The 14912-nt window shown below is 41.2% G+C and overlaps 1 long non-coding RNA gene across 1 annotated transcript; it reads right to left on the reverse strand.

The window, feature by feature from the left end:
• Window positions 1-7181: 7181 nt before the first annotated feature.
• Window positions 7182-14906, reverse strand: LOC129665294 (uncharacterized). Its single transcript, XR_008718367.1, has 5 exons — window positions 14609-14906; window positions 13331-13492; window positions 12048-12220; window positions 11513-11631; window positions 7182-7351 (listed from the first exon to the last, which is right to left on the reverse strand). It is a non-coding gene; the product is annotated as an uncharacterized LOC129665294 (long non-coding RNA).
• Between the last annotated feature and the right edge of the window lie 6 nt (window positions 14907-14912).

Below are 14912 nucleotides of genomic sequence, written 5' to 3' on the forward strand. Positions count from 1 at the left end.
AGGATGAAATACAACCAAAATTCTGGTAGGTGTGTCTAGTGACACTCATAGTGCTGGAACAGTGAGATACTCAAGATATTCAAGTGTGTATGGGAATCTGAACACATCAAGATAAACTCCTGGGAATTTAGGAGCATAGAGCTGGAAGTCCTAAAATAATTTAAGGGCCTAACATAAGAGAGATATTCCATTTTCATAGATCCTTTCAAAATTTTAATGAGAGAAACTTCTATGGCTACTGAGTAATGTACTCTCCAAACTACACTAAAAAGAAAATAGCAAATAAGTGTATCTCCATGGTGTTCAGCATCAGAATGAAATATAGCAACCCTTCAGGTCATTTGTATAACCCTTGAAAGACCCCATATCACCCTGAGTTGAACAGAGTTAGACATAGCTAATGCCATTTTGCGGTGTACCACAGTTCTGGGAAAAATAGTAAAGGCCAGATGGGAACTAAAAATTACTCTGAGAAAATCCAGCTAAGTCACTCCCCTCAAGATATCTGCGGTCAAGGCTGCCCCAGCTGAGCCAAAAACAACTTTGTCCTGACTACCCTCATGGGATATCTGACAGGTGGTCCGGCTGAGATAGGAGTCCTGGGAAAAGCAACATATGGCGGCACTAGTCAAGGCCGTCATAATTGTTATGACCACCCAGTTCCTGGAATTCTGATGTCCCTGCCAACTTGATTCATGTTATGGTTTCATGTGAAAGAGCCAATCAGCTCCCTGTAACTATGCCTCTCGCTTCTGTATCAGTGCTTCTGCTCAAACCCTATAAAAAACCCAGCTTTCTGCCCGGTAAGGCGCGTAAAGTCATCTGAGTGACTTTCCGCCCGGGTACCTGTGTATCCAATAAAGCCTCTTGCTGTTTGCATCCAAAAGCCTGGACTCGCTGATCTTTGGGAGGGGGTCTCTCAGACGAAAGATACCCTCAGGGGGGTCTTTCACCCTTTAATAAGAAACATATGTCCCATCTTGCACACACCTATAATCCCAGCATGGGGAGGCAGAGGCAGGTGGATCTCTTTAAGTTTAAGTCCAGCCTGGTCTACAAAGCAAGTCGAGGACAGCCAAGGCTACACAGAGAAACCCTGTCTCAAAAAAAAAAATCAAAACAAAAAAGAAACATGTGTCCCAAGTTTGTACTTCCATAGTTTAGTGTAAATGTCCATTGATCCTGTAGTCAATATGTAAAACTTATGTGTGGTCTGCAGAGCTAGGAGGCCCTCAGCTGTTAGTTAAGCTGCTCTGTAGAAGACTGGGTTTTTGCCCGTGTTTGCTTCAGTTTAAGAAAAGAAAAGACAGAGATTTCCACGAAGCATATCTTGAGGAGTCTTTATCATCTAGCCCTGAGATGCAGCATACTGAGACAGCCCTTTCCTTCAGATAGTTACAACACAGGACAAAGGCAAACTTGACTGGCTGAGAAAGTGTTTGGGATTACCTCATCTTGTAACTATTGAAAGATGTTTCAATAGATGTTTCAAAAGATGTTTTAGGCTATAGTGCCAAAATGTACTATCACTGAATTACAGGCTTTTGCTAATTTTGTCTGCTTTGAGAAAATATTACACTAGATGACATGTATATAATAAAAATGTTACTCCAGTACAAAGTCTAAGTAAGGAATGAAGAAACAAGCAGCTATATCTCCCAATTACTTCATAAATGGGAGTCGGATATAAGCTGTTCATTAGTTTACTGGCTAATACTCATGCTTGTCCTCATAAGATACAATGCAAAAGGTAAACATCTCTCACAGTGTTGAGAACCAGAAATCTGAGATCACAGTGGCAGCACAGTTGGGATCTGACAAGTATTTTCTTCCGTGTTGCAAACTGCCAACATCTTGTATAAAACCATTGCAGAAGAAGCTGGATGTTTTGTTTCTTATTGTAAGGGAGATAATCCAATTCACAAGGGTGACACATTCGTGACTTAATTATTTTCTCCATATCCATAAACAAATACCATCACATTATGGATTAGATTTCAATGGAGGTGATAGGAATACTCAATTTATAACAAGGCCACACTGAGATATTGTTTCTGAGCCACTTGGAAAATCTTCATCCGATTAAAATCATTTTTTGTCAATGGGGTGCTTATTTGGAATACTACACAGAGGTGTAGATTAGCTTTTGTTGAGAGCTATGGCATGGGAAGGATCACTCAAAGTAAAAGCAGAATTTGGGATGGCTAAAAACCGCAAGTACATGAGCCACATATTTTAGATTATAAGAAACACTGTATAGGGGCCATGTTGATGCATCTGGAGGTACGGTGCTTGTTGTTGTCAGTGTGAAGACCTGAGTCTGACTCCCTGGAGCTCACAGAAAGCCTAGCACGGTAATATGCATTTGTGATCTCAGTGTTCCTATATAAACAATGTTTTGGTTTTAAAAAAAAAACTCAGTTATTTTATGTAAATATGTTTTTGTTTTAATACCAAATATAGGATTTTAATTTGTCCATAGCTGATAATTGCCTCCTGCAGGGCGTGGTCTTTGGCAGCTGGTAATGGCCTGCCTGGAGCATCATGGAGAGGGGAGTGGTCTAGGATTCTGAGGGGCTTAGTAGAGACTGCTTGCTGCATGCTGTTAACAGAGACTGGTGTAGCCCACAAAAAACCCCTGGACCCTAAACAGCTGGAAGTACAGTGTACCACCTCTCCCCACTAACCTACTCTCTCCTACCTAGGGTTGGGGGGTTGGAAGGGAGACACTTTTAGGAACCCCAAATAAAACAAAGTTTTTAAAAAATGAGTGCAACAACCCTAGAGCAAAATGGGAAGAGAATCTCTAGCTAGCAGAGTTGGTGTACGTACAAATACACTGTAGGAAGATGGAAACCAAAGACTGACACCTGAGGATCACCCCCACACCCTAACATCTCTCTTAACACACACACCCACCCACACACACACACACAAACACACACGAAAAAAAATCAATAATAAATGAGGTGGGCAATGATAGAAAAACACATAATTTTGACCACTGGCACATATGGATACATACAACTGTAAAAACATGTGTATACTGACACAGAGAGAAACACTTCTAAAGATGACAGTCATCTCAACAGAAAGTCAAGAAATAAGTAGCTGACTAGGCATGGGAGTATTAATAATATCATATTGGGAACTAGCTGGGGTGGAGAAGCCGTTTAGAGTCTAATATCCGATCAACTACATGGTAGTGCACATCTTTAATCCCAGCACTCAGGAGACAGATGTAGGCAGATCTCAGTGAGTTCAAGTCCCTCCTGGTCTAATAGTGAGTTCCAGGATAGCCAAAGCTACATAGTGAGCCCCTGTCTGAAAAAATTAAAAAAAAAATAATCAAACAGTTAAGTCTCAAACTTTATTAATGTGGGAAGGGAGATATAAGCTGATCACTGTCTACCATTGATTGATAAAGCAGTCTTATCCACATAGCAAAGCTCAAGGATACAATGCAGGAGGCAAAAAAGACTAAAAAGACTAATACGTAGTCTGTCGTATAAAACTATCCATACCCATGTTCTATTATAGTTGGTTAGGCAGGTAGGGGAAAAGTGGAGAGGGAAAAGAAACAACTTACAGGAAAACTGACTTCTTGGCTCCTATTACAATAGTTGTGGAGTAGTTTCTGGGGATTTTCCTATCTCAACCTCCCAGATCAGCACAGGAGCACTGGTATTAGAGATACATACTACCATGCCAGGTTTTACGTGGATTCTGGAGATCTGAGCTCAGTTCTTCACACTCGGATGACAAGCCCTTTACTCACTGCACCATCTCGCAAGCCTTTGTTCTGATACTGCTTCTATTAAAAGAAGAGACACAGTTATCACCTAAAATATTTACTTTCTTAGTGAGAACTTAAAAAGGACTCAGCAAACTGAAAATACACAGTATCTTACTTATTAAGTCACCATGTTGAACAATAGGTCACCCAAAGTTACTCCTCTTATTCTAAGTGAAATTTGTATCCTTTGACAAACATGTCTCCATGTCTATCACCTGCTCCCCAGCCCACCCTCTGGTATCTATTACTCACTACTACTGTGAGTTCCACAATTTTGAGATTCTACATACAAGTCAGACAAAACAGTAGTCATTTTTCTGGACTCAGCTTATGTCCTCCAGGTACATTTATATATAAAATGGCCACTTCTATGATAAGGCTATAGAATATTCCATTGATGAATCTCCTACTTCATTCACATATATGTTTAAAAACCCATACAGCATGAACACACAGTATGCTAACTTAAGAAAGGCATCATCACATACACCGGGTAGCCCAGAGACCTAAGATAGAAAATGATTCCTAATGATATTCTGCTCTACTCATAGACTGATGCCTAGCCCAATTGTCATCAGACAGAGGCTTCACCCAGCAACCGATGGAAACAGATGCAGAGACCCATAGCCAAGCATTAGGCAGAGCTTGGAGAATCATGTAGAAGTGGGGAAAAAGGACTGCAGGAGCCAGAGGGATCAAGGATATCACAAGAAAACCCACAGAATCAACCAACCTGGGCCCTCAGGGACTTATGGAGATTGAAACTCTAACCAAGGACCCTGTATTTTCTGAGCTAAGCCCTCTGTCTATATATTAATTGTATAGCTTGATCTTCTTGTGGGGACTCCTAGCAGTGAGAGCAGGAGCTATCTGACTCTTTTGCCTGCTTTTGAGACAACTTTCCTCCTACTGGGTTGCCTTGTCCAGCCTCAATATGAGGGGAGGTGCCTAGTCTTACTGCAACTTGCTATGGCATGGTTGATTGATATCCATGGGAAACCTACCCTTTTCTCAAGAGAAATGGAGGATGAATGTTGGGGAGGAGGGCAGAGGGAGATGGGAAAAAGACTGGGAGAAAGCAGGGAGGGAAAAAGATTGAGATGTAAAATAGAAAGAAAATAAATGTATTTTTACATAAAATAAAGAATGAAAGAACAAAAGAATGAAGGAAAGAAAACCATCATAACTTGCCATTGAAAGTGAGAGAAAAGGGGTTCATAAGGCCCTACCTGTAGCTGAGGAGCTACTATTGGTTGAAGCTTTCTTAAGGGGCATGGTCCCTAGTTGTTTGACTACAATCCACTGGATGGCTTTTGGGAGCACTAATTTTGAACTATGGGTTTACACTTTAAAAAAAAGATAGTGGACTTGAGAGGGGCATAGGAGTAGATGAGGGAGGGAATGTGGGATTGGGGGAATGAGGGAGGGGCCTACAGTTGGAATACAAAGTGAATAAACTGTAATTAACATAAAAAAATAAAAATTTAATAAAAAAAAGAAGTAGAAGACAAGGAGCAGTACAGGAGCCTTCCATAGAGGACTTCTGAAAGATTCTACCCAACAGGGTATCGAGGGAAATACTGAGACTCAGAGCCGAACTTTGGGCAGAGTGCAGGAAACCTTATGGAAGAAGGGGACAGAAAGACCTGAAGGGGACAAGAACTCCACCAGGAGAACAACAGAGCCAAAATATGTGAGCCCAGAGGGGTCCTGCAGAGACCCATACTCCAACCAAGGACCATGCATGGAGAGGACCTAGAACCCCTATTCAAGGGAAGCCCATTGGCTGCTCAGTTTCCAAGTGGGTTTCCTAGTAAAGGGGTACAGGGGCTGTCTCTGACATGAGCTCAGTGGCCAGCTCTTTGATCACCTCTCCCTGGGGAGTGCACCCTTGCCAGGCCACAGAGGAAGATGATGCAGCCAGCCCTAATGAGACTTGATAAACTAGGGTCATATAGAAGGGGAGGAGGTCCTCCTCTATCAGTGGACTAGGGAAAGCACATAAGTGCAGAAGAGGGAGGGTGGATGGGACTGGGAATAGACAAGGAAAGGGGCTGCATCGAGGATACAAAGTGAATAAATTTTAATAAATAAATATATAAATAAAATTAAGTTTAAAGAAAAAAGAAAAAGAAAGTTAGAAGGGGATGTGGGGAATATCTGGGAAGTTGGGAGAGAGTGGGGAAAGATACATAAAGGATACAAAATACAATGTAAACATGCCTAATGTATACAAAATACATTGTATACATGCATAATGCATACAAAATACATTGTATTCATGTATAATGTATACAAAATACATTGTATGCATGCATAATGTATACAAAATACATTGTATGCATGTATAATGTATACAAAATACATTGTATACATGCAATAGAAAAGTTGTGTCTCTAAGTGTGAGCTGATTCCAGTCTAATTAATATAGGGAGATAAACAAGGAAGGGAAGCCAGAGAGTAAGATAGGGTTCAGTCCTGTTGGGGCTTACTAGCTAAAGACAGACCTTTTACCCTGTGTGAGATCAGAAATCAGGGTGCTGCTGTAATGCCTTGTGCAGAATAAGAAGTGCGTCAATCTGAAAAATGCCGCTTTAAAAACATTCTGGATGAGGAGCTCAAGACCACAACAAGAACTTCTGATAAGTGACCTAAACAGAATGTAGGCCATTGGATCCCATATGGCCACACATGCGGAAGTAACTTTTCTGTTACACATACGTAAAGAGGGAAACATAATCTCAATTGCTTAGATCAAACTCAGGTAACTGCTCAGAAGGAACTGGACTTTTCCTTGTCATGAGCCCATTCCAGGAAGGATCCCATGTCATGACTGAACTTATTTTTTTCAATGCTTTCCTAATATGAAATACAAGCTTTATAGAGTTCTTTTTCTCACTGTGAGTTAAACCAAAGCTGTTTGTTTTCTCCCACTCACCATCTCCCTTAAACTGTTCACAAACAGAGTGCATGTATTTATGAGGGTCAATGTGTCATATTTACTATTTTGCTTTATGCCATGTTATTTATTGTTTCTTTTCCTACCTCCCTATCCCCTTACCTCTCTTCACAGGGTCTCTAGCCCAAGTTGGCTTGGAACACCCTGTACAGGCAAGTATGACCTTGAACTTCTAATCCACCTGCTTCCACATCTAGAATGCTGGGATTAGGAAAAGGTGCCACCAGGTTTATGTGGTGCCAGGTCTCAAGAATTCTAGACAAGTATTCTTACAATTGAGCTATATGCATTCCAACCCCTTTTTTTTAAAAAAAAAAAACATTCAGCTTTGTGCTTTTTTTTAACATTTTTTATTTTTTATTAATTACACTTTATTCATTTTGTATCCCCCCATAAGCCCCTCCCTCCTCCCCTCCCGATCCCATCCACCCTCCTCTTTCTGCATGCATGCTTCTCCCCAAGTCCGCTGATAGGGGAGGTTCTCCTCTTCTTTCTGATCTTAGTCTATCAGTTCTCATCAAAAGTGGCTGCATCGTCCTCTTCTGTGGCCTGGTAAGGCTGCTCTCCCATGGCAGTTCAGTGTCCAAGTGTGTTTCCTAGTAATGGGAAGAGGGACTGTCTCTGAGATGAACTGATTGGCCTGCTCTTTGATCACCTCCCCCTGAGGGGGGAGCAGCCTTACCATTCCAACCCTTTTTAAAATGCTATTTTTCTTTTGGAGAAAGGAGCTCACTATGCAGTCGAGGCTGGCTTTGAAATCTGAGCAATCCTCCTGCTCCAAACTCAACCCGCTGAGTGCTTCAGTTATAGAGATCCACCACCATGCCTAGCTTGTGTTTTTTTCTTAGGAGTAATTATTGTTTTCTTATTAACTTTTATTTTGTACATGATGGAACAGTTAAAAGAAAAAAACTAAGAAAAAGATAACATTATGGGTCACTTTCATATCTCACACTCATTCTTTTTTGTTTTTTTTATTGTTTTTGTTTGTTTGTTTGTTTTTTGAGATAAGGTTTCTCTATATAATAGCCCTGGCTGTCCTGAAACTTGCTTTGTAGATCAGGCTGGCCTTGAAATCACAGAGATTTGCCTACCTCTGCCTCCCAAGTGCTGGAATTAAAGATGTGCGCCACCACAACCAACTTCTCAGTAATTCTTCACTTGTATTTAAAAATAGTATTAAAGATACAATATTGGCAATATGTGTTTATTCATTCAATAGTCAAGAAGGGAGCCCCTACAGGAAGTCCCAACAGGAAAAATTAGTTAACAACCAAACATACCCTAAAGATAACAACAAAGGCCAGTTTGGTACAACTGAGCTTCTAGTGAACAGAAACAAGCAAAAATCATAGCAAAGAAATAAGAATACAAAAAGAACAAAATACAGTTTAAAAAAAAAATCCTGAAAAGCAGGATAAAAGGGAACTGTGTGTTTGGCTGTGCATTCCCACTTGAAGTACCATGTTCAGAGATAGGCCATATTTTAAAATGACATTTAATCAAAGACATATGATATGACTTGGAAAAGAATGACCCCATGAAAAAAAGAACAGAGTGTTAAAAAGCTTCTCCTTTAGCAACAATAAGATGGTCACCACAGACAGAGGGGAAAGAGGAAGAAAGGGAGCACTAAGAGATAATCTAAGAAAAGAAAGTGGTATCCAAATCATAGACTTGCAGGCAAGTGTAAGGGGTCCTGATTTACCTGTTCTTTTTAAGGGGAAGGGTTCATGAACTTTGACTCGACATTTGATTTTCTGGAAATTCTAGGGATTGAACCCAGACACCTATGCATGCTGGCAGCATTATACTCCTGAGCTCTATCTGCAGCCCCAACTACATGTTTAATAGAAGTTCCAAGTACTCCAGCTTCTGGGTTATCAGTGTGGACCAAAGAAGGACAAAGAAGGGAAAGAATTAGGAAACAATTCTCATAACCCAAAGACATTGATGGTGGCTTGGAAAAGAACGGCAGCATTGGAGGCAGTGTGGTCATTCATCAGACTCTGCAACTATTTTGACAGAAGATTTCTTAACAGATGAAAAATGTAGGGTGAAGAAAAAAACAAAGTAACGGGTCATCCTTAGTCTGTATCCTCAGTCTGTAGTTATATTCTAGACATGGACAACTAGAAGCATAGTAGTTGCTACTACCTGCCACAGGGAATACTGAACATGAAGGTTTATGAAAGTTGGACAAGTTCAATTTGGAGCCTGGATGGTCATTTGCAGTGATTCATCAATGAATCAGTGCAGAGCAGGGAGATGTACATTAGTCAGGTTTCTGTGAAAAAGGAACTAAGGTAAACAATTGAAAAGGAGGAGTGGTTTACTCTGGCTCACACTTTCAGAACTTTCAATATAGGTACCAGCCCTGGATCTATGATGACATAGAAGTTCATTATTGTAGGAGTACATGGCTAGAAGGTCTGTTTGACTCAAAGCGGTCAAGAAGCAGGAGAGGTGGGGGCCATTGACATCCCACTCTCACTTTCAAAGGAATGGACAACATGGCTTCATTTCCTCCCACTCAGCGCCAACTCGCAATGGTTCCACCACCACTGCATCCTTGTAGCATCACAGGAGGAGACCAAGAATTCAATACTTCGGCCTTTGGAAGCAATTCAAGATTCAAGTTATGACAAGGATGGACATAATGTAGGACATTTGAAGAAATAAAATGATTTTGTGATATAGTAATGTGGCTATGGACAGAATCATGAAAGAAATTAGGAGCTTGAAGATATGGATAACCTAGTTATGTTTTGATTTTATCAGGCAGAGAGAATGGAATCTTATGTAAGAAGTGGGAAATAGTAAGAGCTGGAGAGGACAGGAACTCCACAAGGAGAGCAACAGAACAAGATAATTTGAACACAGGGGTCTTCCCAGAGACTCATACTCCAACCAAGGACTATTCATGGAGATAACCTAGAACCCCTGCACAGATGTTGCCCATGGCAGTTCAGTGTCCAGGTGGGTTACATAGTAATGGGAGCAGGGACTGCCTCTGACATAATCTGATAGGCCTGCTCTTTGATCACCTCCCCCTGAGGGGGGAGCAGCCTTACCAGGCCACAGTAGAGGACAATGCAGCCACTTCTGATGAGAACTGATAGACTAAGATTAGAAAGAAAGAGAGGAGGACCTCCCTTATCAGTGGACTTGGGGAGGGGCATGGGTGAAGAAGGGGGACAGAGGGTGGGATCGGGAGGGGAGGAGGGAGGGGCTTATGGGGGGATACAAAGTGAATAAAGTGTAATTAATAAAAGTTAAATAAAAATTAAAAAAAATAATAAATTTCTACTTTTCAGTTAAAAAAAATATGGTTTTGTCGTCTCTCTACCGCCTGAATACAGGTTAAACTTTGCTGAAGAAAGTGGCATGCATCAATCTGCAGGAAGCAGTAAGTAAGTTACCCTTTATACTTTCCATTTTGGTCATTCTGAAGAGGCACAAATAGGCCTACAGGACACAACCCACTATGACTTGGGGCTTATAAAAGTGAGAAAACGTCCAGAAATGTCACTCAGAGCGAGAAAACTGAAACCAGTAAGACTTAGTACCATATATAATCTTCAAGCAGGAACTGGCTTTCTAACAAAATCAGAGTCCCATTGGCCTACCTGGACCAAACTGCTGTATGGATACCTATAGTTCCTATCAAATGTTTTATTCTTGAATCTGATGCAACTACTAAGATGCCAAAAGCCATGCTATTTCAAGAAAAGGCAGAACTAGTGATTGCCAGTCCAAGTAAATCAAATGGTGGGAATTCATATGCTTAAATGAAACCTTCTTCTAAAATGTATTTAAGAAAAAACAATCATTTGCAGTACACACACTTATGTACCCACATACACAAAGTATCTACGGATTCTTATAAATGAAGATTCTCCTTCAAAACTTTTTCTTCTAAGTTTCACAATAGCAAAACAGTTCCTGTCCCCAAACTCCAAACACAGGGTATCAAACAAATAAAAACTTCTGGAGGGAGATAGGATCATTTGATTCACTGTCTATTTAATATACTAAGGAATTCAAACTTGTGGCTGGAAAAAGACTATTTAAAAGTGCCTCTTCCACTAACATACACAAAATCTAAGGACCTCAGTATACAGAAGGGTAGCTTTCTCCAACAATCTCACTCAGTAGGAGATACTATCTTGGATCACACTGATTTTTCCTAGGCCTACTCTTTGTCTTTACTCTGTTCTAGACAGTATCTTCTTTCATCCCATCATTAGGCAAATATGTTCTACTTCTCTTTTATTAGAATGTCATTTGGGAGGAAGCTTGGGCATTCCAAAACAATTCTGGGCCCTCTCTTTGCGGTTCCTGACACCCTAGGGAGGATATACAGACAGTTCTGTTTGCGCTGCTATACGGTATATACAGTAGCGGCCAATCTGAGATTGCAGCGTGGTCCCTCTCTATTGCTCTCCATGGAGGTCCTGCTTCTTAGGCACCAATCCTATCAATGTGTCACAAAACAGATCCATGTAGCCATCAGATCTCAGTAAGGACAATGATGATACCTGGCATCTGGTAGGTTACAGCCTGGTGGGTGCTACGAGAGCTATACTTTCGGATACTAGTTGCCCCTCATGCTCTAGAGAAGCCTTCCAGCACCGAAATCTATGAAGTCACTCTTTTAAAAGCACTTTGGCCAGGAGAGCTGGGACTTTAAGGAGCAGCATCTTACACTCTTATATTACCTGGCCTACAAAAAGAATATCTTATAGGTAGCCTACCTCTTCCAGGTGCACATGTGTAGCTCAGCACTGTCTTGAGGAATTTTTGAACATCAGTGGGGCCATGGAGATGCCTAGGCACTCTCTCCATCTAATCCAGTAGTCCTCTATGCTTCACCCTGCCACAAATAGAGCACAATCTGTTTTTGCCTTGTCCTCATTTGTTATATATATGAATATGTGTATATCAAACACACACCAAGCCACTTACACTAGAAAACAAGTAGTTTCCTAGAAGTCCTACATGTACTAGAAACCAGCAAAGTGTGCCCTTTAATGTTAGCTCACTTTAACAACCGAGAACATGCAGCATTCCAAACAGAAATTAACTGGCTATTGCCCCCACCCCATATATATATTTGGAGAGGTACACCAGCCTTATTTATCACTAGTTTGGTATGAGATCATGTAGGCTCTTCATTTACAGCATGGTGAATCCAACATTTCCAAAAATTGTTTTAATCTGTCTGTGTGACTGCTGGCTAATAGGCACATGTTATCTCATTCAGGAGTGAATACTCAGGCTGTTCATTACCTCTTTCCCACCAGGGCCAAGCATTTCCCAATGAAGCTTACGAGGGATTTCTTCCAGGTGGCCAAAGTTAGAATCTTTCCAGTTTTTCCAGCCTGGTTCAAGTTTGTTGGGTCCTTCCTAATCCTTCCTCCTGCATCCTGTATTTCTGTATCATCTTTCTGTTCAAGCAGATACTTGAAGAAAAAAAATATAGACGGGGGAAAAATATAGACAGTGGGAGTAACTAAGAATCCTATAGCCTGTCTGCTTTTAGAAGCCAGGATTTTAAAGAGGTGAATCCTTCACGTCATCAATAACCATGCTCACCTAAGAAAGCCAGGGTCCAAGACAGCACAAGACCTACAGTAAGACCCATGGACCAGCCTATGACTCACTTTGTATGTGATGTGTAAATATATCAAAGACTCTGGAAAGTTCAGTTTTACTCATTAGTTAAGAGCTGGGGTACTGGTTATAGGAGTGGTTCTTAAATTTAATTATGTATCAGAATCTGAATAATCTAACTATGTATCAGAATTTTGTGCACTAAAATGTGCATAAAACATAGATGGCTGGGCCCAAAACCTAGTATCTGATGCAGTGAGTCTAGGCTTTGCATTTCTAACAAGTTCCCTCACGCTGCTGCTGATGGTGGTGCTTTTGTTGCTGTTGCATGTAGAAACACTGGGTTAGAAATGAAGCTGGATGGAAACCATGGCCCTATTTCTATTTTGTCACACTTTTGCTGCCACCTCAGCCTTGGTTTCTTATATTGAAGGAGTTCAGCTACCAATGTGTACAGGCCATTTCAATGAGGAAATCTGGTGGGAGCCCTTAGCATGAGTTAGCATTTGGTAAATCACAAATGGATGCAAGCAGTCAGTAATGATTATGGTCAAAACCCATCCTGGCATGAGATCTTCCTCTAAGCTCCTTATCCCAACCACAAGAAATTTCCATTCTTAAGACAATGTACCTAAATTATATACAATATACAGACAATCCTAAATCTTAATATTTAGAACAAAGATGACAAATCACTCTACGGCATGCGTTTGGAAAACAGGAAGGTGCTGACTGAAGAAAGAATGCCACACTAGTCAACTCCTAGCTGCCATCCAACACAATGGAATAAAAATTTCCCATTGTCGGGGACGAAAACAGATGTGTGTCCTTAATATTCCAACTAAGGTTAAGCAGGCAATTCAGGAATCTTTCCAGGCTGTACCTTACCCTACAGCAACATGCCACTCTCGCTCTGTGGCCAACCTAGCTCATGCCTCTCTGCCTACTTAGCCATTTACCTTGCCTTAGTGTTGCCACACTTCTTTTGCCAGGAATGCGATGTTCTTGGGTCAATGAAAGTATCCATGGACATTAGCTTGGACTGTGAAACCTTTAATCTCATCATGGATTCTTTCTGGAGATCTTTCTGCTTTTATTTCTCTTCATTGTGCATTTCAAACCTAAGAAGAGAGAACCAGGCCAAATGTGATGCTAGCATATACCTGTGATCTCGTACAAGGAAGAAGGATGGAAAATTCAGGGTTGGAATCAGCCTAAACTAACTTGGGAGCCTATAAAAGGGAGGGAGAGAAGGGGTGGAGAGAAAGGGAACTGACACTGGGAAGGGAGAGTTGGAGAGGAGAAAAGAGGGAGGGGGATATTGAACAGGAAGCAACCAACAAGCATCAATCAGAATGGGGTTAACTGGAAGGATTCTAATTTTGCCCACAAACAATATGTCCACGTTTATTTTACTCTCCTTCCCATGCTGCTGTTGTCATGGTTTCACCACAGTTCACCATAAGATTCTTTCAAACTCCAGTCATGTAGCCAGCGCTCCACAGAGAAAGAATGTCTCAAAAACCAAACAAACGAAAGAAAACAATTAAAAAGTTAACATTTTGGAGGTTGGGAAGGATAAGACAAAGGAACAAACTGGTTATGACCTTTCAAGATGGAGCCTTGTTGCTTGCTGCAAGGCTCCACCCCCAACACTTAGCCAGAATCAGAACTCCGCTGAGAGAACTAGAGGTCTGTCTGTGCCACACTCTTCCATTACAGCAAAGTGGAGTCCACAGATACCTAATCTGGAAGGAAGAGACCCCAGGACCCACAGAGAAAGAAGACAAGATGGGGAAGCGGAACCAAAAAAAAGAAAAAAGAAAAAAGAAAAAGGAAGGGAATCAGGCTTCCTCAGCCTCAGGACTCTGGGATTTAGTGGGAAGAAGTCTTTCACCCAAATGCTCAAAGCCCTAAAACCCAGCATGCACCGTTATCCAAGCTTTCCTGCTGGCGCCTCTGCATCCATTGAACCCTTCTAGTAGAATTTTCTATTCTGATGCTAGTTTTCAAAATCTGGAAGTAACTACTGGAATGAAGGGAATGACGCAGTAAACATCTGCATTTGAATTCTATTTAAAATCATTAAAGCCACATCACACCATTCCTAATGTCTTCAATTATCATTTCTAGATACACCCACCGTTTTTCTTGGCCTGTTTTATTTTCTATTACTCATGTTTGTATGAAGTTGAGTCAATAATTTGCTTGTCTCCACATATTAGAATGAATAGTACCTGAAAAGAGAGTTGATGTGTCTCAGTTATCCAGGGTCTGGCTCATCATGGGGTCAAATGTTTCCCGAACGAAAGGAAAGACGGATGTCTGTTCAGGTGTGTGGATTATGACCTTAGAATTCCATTTGCTAACTGGCATTCCCTTTCCCCGACTCAATCCCAGCCAGGACCTGAGAAACTTCCCGCCAAACACCTGCAACAGCCCAGGAGACACAGCTGACTGGATAATTCTGTACAGCGCAACGCATATGGGCAAATGTGTGTGTGTGTGTGTGTGTGTGTGTGTGTGTGTGTGTGTGTGTGT

The sequence above is a fragment of the Psammomys obesus genome, unplaced genomic scaffold (genome assembly GCF_907164565.1).
Source record: "Psammomys obesus unplaced genomic scaffold, mPsaObe1.curated_primary_1811, whole genome shotgun sequence".
Lineage (NCBI taxonomy): Eukaryota > Metazoa > Chordata > Mammalia > Rodentia > Muridae > Psammomys > Psammomys obesus.